Source organism: Neofelis nebulosa, chromosome 4 (assembly GCF_028018385.1).
Source record: "Neofelis nebulosa isolate mNeoNeb1 chromosome 4, mNeoNeb1.pri, whole genome shotgun sequence".
NCBI classification, from domain to species: domain Eukaryota; kingdom Metazoa; phylum Chordata; class Mammalia; order Carnivora; family Felidae; genus Neofelis; species Neofelis nebulosa.
Genome location: NC_080785.1, coordinates 119,997,195 through 120,009,319, shown reverse-complemented (window position 1 = coordinate 120,009,319; position 12,125 = coordinate 119,997,195). Strand labels below are relative to the sequence as shown.

At 39.7% G+C, this 12,125-nt stretch overlaps 1 long non-coding RNA gene across 1 annotated transcript in view; it reads right to left on the bottom strand.

Moving 5' to 3' along the window:
* Window positions 1-12,125, bottom strand: part of LOC131509861 (uncharacterized) — a 518,637-nt gene that overhangs the window by 452,412 nt on the left and 54,100 nt on the right. The gene's annotated exons all lie outside the window — the stretch shown is intronic.

Sequence of the window (12,125 nt, the reverse complement as noted above, 5' to 3'; positions counted from 1 at the left end):
GGGAAAGAAGGGAGATCGGTTTTGATGGTCCTTGACCCTGACTGTCCACAGTTGAGCTCATGTGTGGAGAAATTTCAGCCCTACTACATCCTCTCATTCAACCCTCCTCCCCCACATGTACATTTATGCAGGCTCAACCTCATCCTAGGTTGTGGGATTAATCCTGAACTGAGGATCAAAGGAAGAAAAAGTTGGCCCCAACCTCATCCTCTGAAAGGCAGCACCTTCCTCTGTCTAGTTCCCTCCAGGAGTGCACCATGAACTGATAATATCAAAAGATGGAAAGAGTCTGGACCCCTGAAAAACCAAATGGATAAGAATTTACACTTAGTTGCACTGCAATCTACTTGAGCAAAAAGCAAACTGTCCTATGATAATTCACTGAGATGGGGGATTTATTAGTTGCTAACAAACTATAAAATAATGCACACCTCTTTCCCTGGACCCCACCAAGCACCCCCATCATTTAGCCAGAATGACATATGTGCTGTCATTTCAAATGCCAATCTTACCCTTTAAAGTCTTTTTCAATCATTAGTCTTCTTTTGACTCCTGGCAACTCTCCACCACCCATTGAAATGTTGGCTGTCCCTCCACTGTGTGATGGGGTCAGTAAGAAATGAAATGAATCAAAGCTCCTGGCTGTGCCCCAGCAAGTTGGCTGCAAGTACAGCCAGTTTTAATTGATGGAGCAACTTACTGAGTCTCTAAATTAAAATATTCGATTTGAGCCACATGACATCCTAGGATCTGCCTGACCTCTCTCTGGGGCTCAGAGGTGGTGACATCGGAATACAGCAGGAAGCGGTAAGTGCACCTGTTCTGTAATTAAGGTCCTTCCTCACTCTTCAGGGAATGATGCCAAAGCTTTGACTTGAGACACAGGGCAGATAAAATGTTAATTGCAATCATGTAGGAGGAGGCACAAGGTATGAGCTGCACTGCTCACCTTGCTAAGTCAGATTTCCAGAAGGCGGTATCTGAGGGTTGATGGCTCTATTAGCATTCTTACTGTGCTTTCTAAGCCTGTAATATTTGCTGAACTCTCTCCACCAAACACATGGTTAAGAAGAGAAAAGGTGCCTGGTAGGTAAGAACAATGGGGCTCACAAGTGACAACTTACAGGACTGGGGGATGTTATACATGCAGAATTACTATTATTATGCATCGTACATTAAGTCTGTCTGGAATGAATGCTGATCCAATTCTGTCAAACACAGAACACCAAAAGGCACATGTGCTCAAAGTATGCTCCCTTAGAAAATGTCCATATGAAGATGCTCACTGGGAAATGTGTAAGCATTTTTCCCTTTGGTAAGTATATCAATAGATTTTGAGGAATTGACACAAACAAATTTAAAAGGGAAAGGAGAAATTATTGGCATAGCTCTCACCCTTAGGTGAAAACTGACCCCAGTCTTCTGACTGCTGTCCAGTGGCATTCCATTATACTACTCCCTGGTATCACAGTGATCATACCTTTTCTATGAATAAACTTAGGATGTCAAATATATGGCATCTGAGTAGACACTATCTAACTCCACTATGTCATATCTAGCTAATTAATCTCAGCACTGTTGTTCAACCACATTCTCCAGATGGCCAGTACTAATTGACCAAGGTTAATAAAAGAGATGAAACTAATTGTTCATTCAGATACTGGACATTGCATTTATTATTCTGCTAATAATGCCTTGAAGGTATCCCACTAGCACCCATCTCCTCCCACCCCCAGACCCCTACAGTATGCTCAGGAAGTCAGATTGATCAGGGCACAAAATCCACCTTCATTAGCCTCTGGCTATGGATCCTGGGAACACTCACCTGACTTTTCTTTTCTTTTCTTTTCTTTCTCATGAAAAGAACTGAATGTCTTTTTATTTTTTTATTTTTGAAATATAATTTATTGTCAAGTTAGCTATCATACAGAGTACACAGTGTGCTCTTGGCTTCAGGAGTAGATTCCCATGATTCATCACTTACATACAACACCCAGTGTTCATCCCAACAAGTACCCTCCTCAATACCCATCACCAATTTCCCCTCCCCCCTAGTGCACCCATCAATCCTCAGTTTGTTCTCTGTATTTAAGAGTCTCTTATGGTTTAACTCTCTCTCAGTTTGTAACTATTTTTTCCCTTCCATTCCCCCATCGTCTTTTGTTAAGTTCTCAAATTCCACATTTGAGTGAGAACATATGATATCTGTCTTTCTCTGAGTGACTTATTTCACTTAGCATAATATCCTCCAGTTGCATCCATGTTGTTGCAAATGGCAAGATTTCATTCTTTTTCATTGCTGAGTAGTATTCTGTTGTACATGCATACATCACATCTTCTTTATCCATTCATCTATTGATGGATATTTGGGATCTTTCCATAATTTGGCTACCTTTCTGATCCTCTGTTGTATTACTGAAACCATTCCCCATAGGATTAATGGTTGAATCTAGCAGAAAATTTAAAGCTTGTCTTTCAGAGAACTGTTTCTCCCTGATCAGGTATCTTTCCTTTTCAGATCCCACTAACAAATCCACTAGCTATTTCTGCAGAATTCTGGACTCAAGGTTAAGTGAAATGGTTCCAGCCTAAGAGAAAGCAAGGCCCTATATTCCTAGCCTGAGATAACAAGCCCAAGACCCTATCCAGTCTATACCAGCTCTTGGAGCATGCCCACAGCCTCATCTCCTTGTCCTAGATAAAATTTTGCCTCATTCTTATGTTGCCTCCACCTTAGAGTAAACATAGGATGTATGTTTCATACATACATACATACATGAACACATGCTCAATGTACATGCTCCATCATTCCTTATGAATAGTCATAAGGTCCCCTGACCTTTTTCATCAATATGTATGTCATCTCAACCCCTATGATTCTAAAAAAATTGGTTTGTCCCCTTTGAGGGTGGGGGATTTGAAGCTCGTGCTCCTGTCTCTTCATCTGGCTGCTTCTTGAATCAACACTTCCCTTGTTGTATACCTGATGTGTCAGAGATTGGCTCTGCTGTACCTCAGACAAATGGATTCAGGTTCAGTCACATTATGCATAAAAATGAGAAATAATGAAATTTTTATTACAGTATGATTGGGTAAGTATTATATAAGATGAAATATATGAAAATACCTAGCACAATGCCTGGCATATCAAGAGTGCTCAATAAGCATGGGTTCATTTCATTTTTCAGCATGAATAGCATTGAGATGCCATCCAGGGACAAAGATAACTTGCTCTCAGGTCTTATTTTTCTTTTACTCCCCCATAATGTTACACCTATTAAGTAAGAAACATAAACTCCATGACTTAGTTCACACTTAGAAACAGGATTCACAATAGTGCTGAAAATATGAAGGCATGCATGCAAAATGATTTTTCAAATATTGAATTTTGTTCCCAAAAATGTTGGCAGAGAAAATTGGTATAAGCTATAGGGTTTCATGCATTACTACTAGAATGAAGTTAAAGCTTCCTGGGCTTTTTCATGGAAGAGGCTAGAAGATGGAGGCTGGAATCTTTGGCATGTGTTAATTAACAAAAACAATGCTGGGAACAACTTTGGGAGATGAGGAAGAGGAGTCTCTTGTTTTCCTAGAACAATAGCTGGAACTCAGAGCCCGTCAAACTCCGCCTACAGGTGCCCTATAGGTGCCACAGAAGTCAAGCAGATTATCAAGGAGAAGTGAATGTGAGATAAGAAGAGAAGCAGCAAGCCCACAAGCCTGTTCTCTAAGGACTGTAACAAGGCAAGACTGAAATCTTTGAGCAACAGATAATGTCAGTTCCTTCAACCAATGAAAAATCTCCAGCACCACAGAGGAGACCATTGAGGTTGGAGTGAGCCAGGTAGGTCAAGACAAAAGAAACCTGTTTCCATCTGATATGTATGTTAAGGGAAGATCCCTGAAGACCATTTCAATGGCTCCACACAGCCTATAAGACAAAATCTGAACCTCTAAGCATAACCTACAAGGCCCTCCATGGCCTAACCCCACCATTTTCTCTAGTCTCATCTCTTACCACTCTCTGCCTCATAGAGCAGCTCCACATTGCTTAAAACTCTGTGCATACCATGATGTTCCTCTTCTGTGGGCCTTTGCTCACATTGTGTCCTCCACCTGGAAGACATTCTCTCCCTTCTTCCATTCCTCCCACCAACCTCTTCCAATTCTCCTGCTTGACTCCTTGTCTTCTAAACCTCAACAATCACAGTGGCGACTGGGTGGCTCAGTCAGTTAGGCATCCAACTTCAGCTCAAGTCATGATCTCCCAGTTCATGGGTTTGAGCCCCATGTCAGGCTGTGCTGACAGCTCAGAGCCTGGAACCTGTGTCTTCCTCACTCTCTGCCCCTGTCCTGCTTGCACTCTGTCTCTGTCTGTCTCTCTCTCTTAAAAATAAACATTAAAATAAATAAGTAAACAGACAAACAAAAACTCAACAACCCCAGGGAGTCTTCCACAAACTATGTCACATGCTTTTTCCATGTGTCCATTAATTTACTGAGCATAAGCCCTGTCCCTGCACTTACCATACTGCTTTATGACTAACCACCTCTGAATCTTCTAGTTTAACCTATAAACAGCAAGAGGACAGGACTCCATGCTTTCCAGGGCTGTAGAGCCAGTGCCTAGCACTGTGCTTGGTACAGAACAGTACAAAAATGGTTACTGGATAAATGATGCCTGGATGAGGAATGAATGACTAATGAATGCCTTAGACATGGAAAGGGAGTAAAAGAGGGAAACCACATCTTACAGACCACCTACTAATCACTCCAACCACTCCCACCCAGAGATATGGAAGTGTTTAGGTGACAATATGTGGGAAACACTTAAGACTGGGGTTTCTAGAATTGTCACACAAGCTCTCCCACCACACAGAGAGGCAGCCAACCTACCTAGCCCTGAGTATATCCAGTTTCTTTCCCCAGAGATGGCCTTAAAGTTACATTCCTTTTTTTACCCCTTCTGATATAGAAAAATCCCCAGTGCTCAAACACTAATCACGTTAGACTGCTTGTCACTTTAGTCGACACCAGAGGTGAAGCTATGTCCACTCCAGCCTCAGCTCGTCATCAAACCTGATGACAGTGTGATGATAAAAAGTGACATGAGACACGGCTAGCATACGTGCACCACCCACTCTTGGTGATGTGAGAGATTTAGCTCACAAGCATTTTAAGAGCAGAAGGAAAGAAAGTCGTTTCTCAAAATTTGTGGTTGGAATAAAAAGGATAGGTAAAGTACCCTCCAGACAGCATCATGATACTAATGGTATTAAGTGATGCAGTATTTTTTGTGAGCCATTTAACTCATTACTCCCTGACATAATAATAAATGTTACAAATATCCAGTTCATATTACAACCTTGCTTTCCAAGAGACCAGTTGATCAGTTACTTACACCACACAGGAGTCAATATGGGAGCTACGGAGGATAGAAAAATGTTTATTTTGTGGCCCCTCGAAAGGTTATCAATTCAGCCTATTTGCTACAATGTACACTTTCTTCCATTAATACATTTAACAAATATTTGTTGAGTTCCCACTCTGTGCACACCACTACATGAAGTATTGGAGGCTTAGTTGGGTCAAGAGGGAGGAGGGATGACAAGACTGGGAGGGTGAACTGACATCTGAAATGCAAGTTGATGAGATCCTAAAATAAATCTTTCTTTGGCAATTTTTCAGTGATGTTCCCTTTAACTTTGTGGATCCAAACTGGGTTTGCAATGTTTGTGATAGCGAGTGTCAAGTTTATGTTCTATCTTTCTTAGAAGGTGAAGTAGAAGTAGCTTTTGGATATAAGCAGAAGTCTTAACCAAAGATGCAACAAGAATTGATTTATTCATTAATAGAAGATACAGCATCCACAGTAACCCTGATCTAAATATCCTGGTAAGAAAACTAGGAGAAATGGAAAGGTAATGAAGAAACTCCAGGAGCTTTAGAGAATTCAGAGAATGAGGAAAGGTGTTGAAAGGTTAAATGAATAATTAATGTTTAATAAAATTAACAGTGATTAATAGCAAAGTGGCATTTCATCTTAACACCTGGTACCACTATTGGAGAGAGAATTAAAATCATCAGAGAAGTGACTTATAAGGACTTAAGTAGGTGGTGAAAGCCTAAGGATTTAGGACCAGGATATCTGAAAAGGGCAAAAGAAAAGGGAAAGAGTTGATTTTTCTCCCAAGGGCAGGAGAGATGAATGAGAAAACAAGGAAATAGGGAAGGTAGTGCTGATACTGGGCATAGAGACATGAGCCAAGAGAGCCACTGGCACAAAGTTGGCTCTAAAGAATTTTAGGAAGGAGAAATTCTAATATCCAAGGTTAAAATTGTTTCACGTGCAAGCGTGCAATGTCACCCTCTCCTCTGTTCCTCTAAAACTTACAAAACCTCTCAAAAAACTTTAGGCTACTATAGTTTTCCTGGAATCCAATGAGTTTTATATTGAATTACACAGAAAAGCACACACACACACACACACACACACACACACACACACACACAATGCATGTGGGAATAGAATTCCTAAGGCAAACAAGGGCAAGGGATTATAATCCCTGCAAAGAATTCACCGAACCCTTGAAAACTCCCACAGACATTTGAGGGGCTGCTTACTTCTAGGTTACTTTGGATCTTTGAGGCCACTGGGAGTTGCTATCAGGGGCACAATTTTGGGGCATCCATCTGTAGGGGTTATGATTGTGTCAACTGGCCTTCAAACAATCAAAATCTGGAAAGTCATCTTTCTTCCTTGGCAGAAAAGTAAAAGTTTCTAATCAAAAGCAAGACTTTGCAATTAAAAGCACAGTTGAAACTTAATCAGTTGGTATGGTCAAGTAAATGCTACATTTTCTTTCCTAATCTACCACTGAGTGCAAACAGGCAATAGAGACAAATGATTTTTCTATGAAAGTTCATATAATATGACCACAACTTTCAAGGGAATCTTGAAATCAGCAATTGTAATAAACCTCATTTTTCTCACTACAAAATAAAGTTATTTAAAGTTATTTTTTAAAAAGCTTTTTAAGTTTGTTTATTTTTAGTAAGAGAGAGCATGAGCAGAGGACAGTTAGAGAGAGACAGAGAGAATCTCAAGCAGGTTCTGCAGGGTCAGTGCAGAAATCAATGTGGGGTTCAAACTCACGAAACTGAGATCATGACCTGAGCCAAAATCAAGAGTCAGACGCTTAACCGAATGAGCCACCCAGGCGCCCTGAAAAATGAAGTTATTAATGGCGACATTTGAATAACGTCTGTAGTCTAGTTAACAGTATTGTACCAATGTCAGTTTCCTGGTTTTGGTAATATATGTAGTTATGTAAGATGTCATTATAAATTGGTTTAAGGCTACATGGGACCTCTTTGTACTAGTTTTACAACTTCTTATAAGTCTAAAATATAAGATAAAAAGTTTGAAGGAAATGGTGTTAATATCTTTTTCACAGGTAGTAATGACTAAATGGGATAAAACATGAAAACATATTGTTAAATTGCCAAAACTGCATGATTCTTGGTGGTTTAATAATCATTCCTATTCTCCAGCTCTCAAAACCAATGGTTTTTCTCAGGGTAATAATAGCTAATGCATATGTACCCCTTACATGCGTCAGCTATCATTTTAGTTTTTTTAAGTCTGTTACCTCATGTAAGTCTCTCAACAATTCCATGATAGACTAATAATGGTTTTCTTTTTGCAGGTGAGCAAAATGAGGCTGAGGGAAGAGACATTTGGTAAAAGTCACATAGCTTAGAACTGGGTAGAATTGGGTCACAAAGCTAGATCTCAGATTCTAGTGCCGGAGCTCTTCAATACCACACACAATGCCTCTCCTTTTGCAGTCTCACCTCCCCAAGATACCAGAATAAAAGAGATTATGGTTTGTATTCATTTGTTTATTTGCTGCATAAAAAGTCACGGCAAACTCAGTGGCTTAAAGCAATACTCTTTTATTATCTCATCATTCTGTAAGTCACAAAGTTGGAGTATGGCATGGCTGGGTTCTCAGCTCACATACTCATGCACTGAAATCAAGGGGTTGGGTACCTGTATTTTCATATAGAGCTCAAGGTCCTCTCCACGTTCAGATGGCTGTGGCAGAATTCATTTCTTTGCATTTTAAGACTAAGGTCTCCATCTCCTTGCTGACTGCCAACCAGAGGGCACTCACAGCTCCTCGAGGGTACTCTGATACCATGCCATGTAGCTCCCTTTATCTTCAAAGCCAGCAATGGAGACTCTCCCTACATGAAATCCTTTTGGATTTCAAATCTCTATCCCTGGAAGAGTCTAGGCCGTTTTAAGGGCCCACCTAACTAGGTCGTCAGTCCAGGATAATGTTCCTTTTTGTAAAGCCATCTGTGTCACATAAATAACATAAAGATGGCATGGCATATATCAGAGTCACAGCTTGGGGATTACCTCAGGGTCAGGATCTTCAGAGCCCTCAGAATTCTGCCTATCCCAGTGCTTTTCCAACACTGCCAACCTTCTTAACATTGAAGTACAAGGGTATGAAAAGATAAAAGACCATCTCAAGTTAACCTCAAAATGCAGTTAACTGGCTAACCCAGGCCTTTGGTATGTATTATACAACTGGGAAAGGTGGTGTGCTACCTTTCCCAGAGTTCCTTGATTAATGGAGACTTAAATGCATACCAAGAGTCAATGTTCTATTGTTGTTGTTTATTTACTGTCCTATTTTGACTAGGACAGAAATTGCTATGAAAAGAATATATCAAGGAACACATGGAATGACAGCTTATCAGGATAACTAGGAAAATCCAGACTACATTCACTCATGCGACATGGTTACTCTTTAGGGGACTCATAGAGGCACGACTCTCCAAATGGACTACTTTGAGTATTTTCCTGTCAGATCAACTGCTGCTAAGTTTTAAATGTGAAGAGGCCAAAATACTAGAGTATCAAAGGTTTTAGACCTCCCTCTCCACCAGAGGACAAAGAAAATGCTATATTCACCCCCCAGCTCTTCTTCCTTTCCCCCACTGCTCCTGCAACACCTCCCACTCTCCAGGAAAGAACATCAGGGCCAGACTGTTATTTGGATTTGTGACAGAATCATTACAGAAGGGGCAGGAAGACAAAGACTTAGGGAGGTTGAGGTAAGAAAGTCCTTTACAAGAAAGGCTAAGTCAATCTATAAATTAAAAAGCTGAAGAGAAGGAAGAGATAAGACAGAAAAATGTGTGCAAGCTGAAAGCAAAAAGTAGCAGGGGGTGGAGTTAGAAAATGAGCTACTTGAGAGAATATGGGATAGGAAGAACAAGGAATCTTTCAACCTCTTCTGGAAAAAAAATTCTTAACTCAATCTGAGTATTAATTTGCTTGAGGGGGGAGGATGTTCCTAAATCTACTAAAACTATATGTAAAATTGTGTGTGAATATAATTTCTTGAAAATTAATCTATAAAGATTCTGGGAAGGTTATTTGACCCTAAAAATATTGTGAGAAAGGTACCATTACTATGGGAAGAGCTCCAGAAAATGCCTGTATTCTTCTGGATAAGACACAGGGTTGTTATTATAGTAAAGGACTCAGACAATTACAGGCATACAGAGGCCCTGAAGATTACTATGGGAAGAGCTCCAGAAAATGCCTGTATTCTTCTGGATAAGACACAGGGTTGTTATTATAGTAAAGGACTCAGACAATTACAGGCATACAGAGGCCCTGAAGATATAAGTCACTGGCTTCCTGTTTATGCATGGGGCAGGACATACCTAGCACATACATCATAAAAGTGTACCCAGTATTTGATGGTTGAGAAAGCTGGCCTAGTAGATATTCTATTGTCGCTTGGTAACAGTTTGTGGTGGCCAGCCTCCAAAATGGCAACCAATGACCACTTCTTTCTGGTTTCTACACTTTTTTGCACTCTTTTTGCATAGTGAACCAGGGGAGGCTTGAGTGACCAACAGAACACAGAAGTGGTAATATTTTGCTATGGAGATTAAGTCATGGAGGTCAAGTGTTGTGGCCTCTGCCTTGGTCTTTTGGATTTCTTACTCTGGAAAGCTAGCCACCATGTCAAGAGGGCACTCAAGTTGCCCTATAGAAAGTCCCACGTGGAGAGGAACAGAGGTCTCTCAGCAAGAGCAAGCATCAACTTATCAGTTACATGAATGAGCCAAACTAGAACAGGATCCTCCAGTCCCCATCAAACTTTCTTTTTTTTTTTTAATTTTTTTTTAACGTTTATTTATTTTTGAGACAGAGAGAGACAGAGCATGAATGGGGGAGGGGCAGAGAGAGAGGGAGACACAGAATCGGAAGCAGGCTCCAGGCTCTGAGCCATCAGCCCAGAGCCCGACGCGGGGCTCAAACTCACAGACGGTGAGATCGTGACCTGAGCTGAAGTCGGACACTTAACCGACTGAGCCACCCAGGCACCCCCCCCCCATCAAACTTTCAAATGACTGTAATCCTGGCTAATGTCTGAATGTAATCTCATGATATATTCAAGCCAGAACTACACAGTCATGATGGTCCAGAACACCTGATCTACATATGTTGTATAAAATAGTCAATTATTATTCTATAAGCCACTGAATTTTTTGAATAATTTGTTACCTAGTATCTAGCTAGTTAATAGGCCAATATGCAGAGGTGGTGCTCAATTATGAATTACTAACACTGATATTCAATCTAATATAAACAAAGGTAACATCTGATAAAACCATAAATGCATGTTTTTGCTAATTATGAATGATAATGGTGCCATAACTTATAAAGCACACAGTAGCACATTTTTACCATTGGCTGGCAATGAGTTTATTTCCTCCTGGTTACAGTGGGAAAATGCAATGCTTATATTTTCTTTTGACATACTGATTTCACAAGCTACTATAGATCCCTCTAACTCTGCAATAAAACCACTACCTATCAAACAACAACACCAGAAAAATCCACGTCCTTTCTACATTGCTTGCCTTTACAGTAACAAAGGGAAAAGCTTATATTAATCCTCAGCTGGATTTAGAAACCAAAGAAAGTGAAATGTAGCGGTATGCTAGTGACATAATAATGAAAATCATCAAATTGGCATTAATACTGTTGATGGAATTTGTTTAAGTAATAAATTTAAATGTATTCACTACACACCTTGAATAATATTATATTCTCTACAATCAAAAATTAATAAGCATGAAAGTCTACAATGTTTTTATTTCTGAAAAGAACAAATATTATGGCCTCATAAGAACAATTGAGTGATCTCAATATTTTCTCCCTCAAATATAAGGCAATTAAAGATGAACCAACCACGAAGAAATATTAATAACTACAAAATGAAAACCACTGAGGAAAAACTCACAAACAAATGATGGATTGTGTAAACTAGATCATTAAAGCCTAGTAATTTCCAAGGTTTGCTGAACAGATAAAGTATTATTTATTTACAACATGAGGAATTATAGTCCCTCCCTTTTGCAGTTCTCTGGTAATGACAAACTGTCATTTGGAGCATTTTTAGAAGGCAAACTATATATTTCTAGAGGTAAACTATATTTGTGTTTCAATGAGAAGACCAAAGTCTCTCTCAAAAATAAATAAATAAACATTAAAAAAAAGAAGTTCAAGAAAGACAGGTGATTGCTGAGCTTTTACTGATAATCTTTTTAAACATCTAACAGCAGGGATGAGCATGTCTGTAGCAAGTGACAAGAAGAAAGTTAAACTAGTATAGGCAATAATAATAATAATAATAATAATAATAGCAACACATAGTGAGATTTATTAAATACTTACTGTAGATTGAAAAAGTGACCATAATCACTCCTAGCTCTCCCCCTATTTAAACTCTTTGCAATGTGACAGATTTTCGTATGAAAAGGTAGTCTACTTCTCCATTTCACAGATGAGGGTTGGCCTCATGACTTGCTTGGTCTAAGCACCATGAGAGAAAGGATGTGGGAGGGCTTGCTGGAGGATGTGGGACCATGCAGAGATAAACTAAGCCATCTCAGAAACTTACCACAGACGCATTAGTGAGCAGATCTGAGACAAGAATAACCACCCAGCAGAACCCAGAAAAAAAGGCCAACCCATAGAATCATAAGTTCAATTGATGGTTGTTTTAAGTCACTAACTTTGG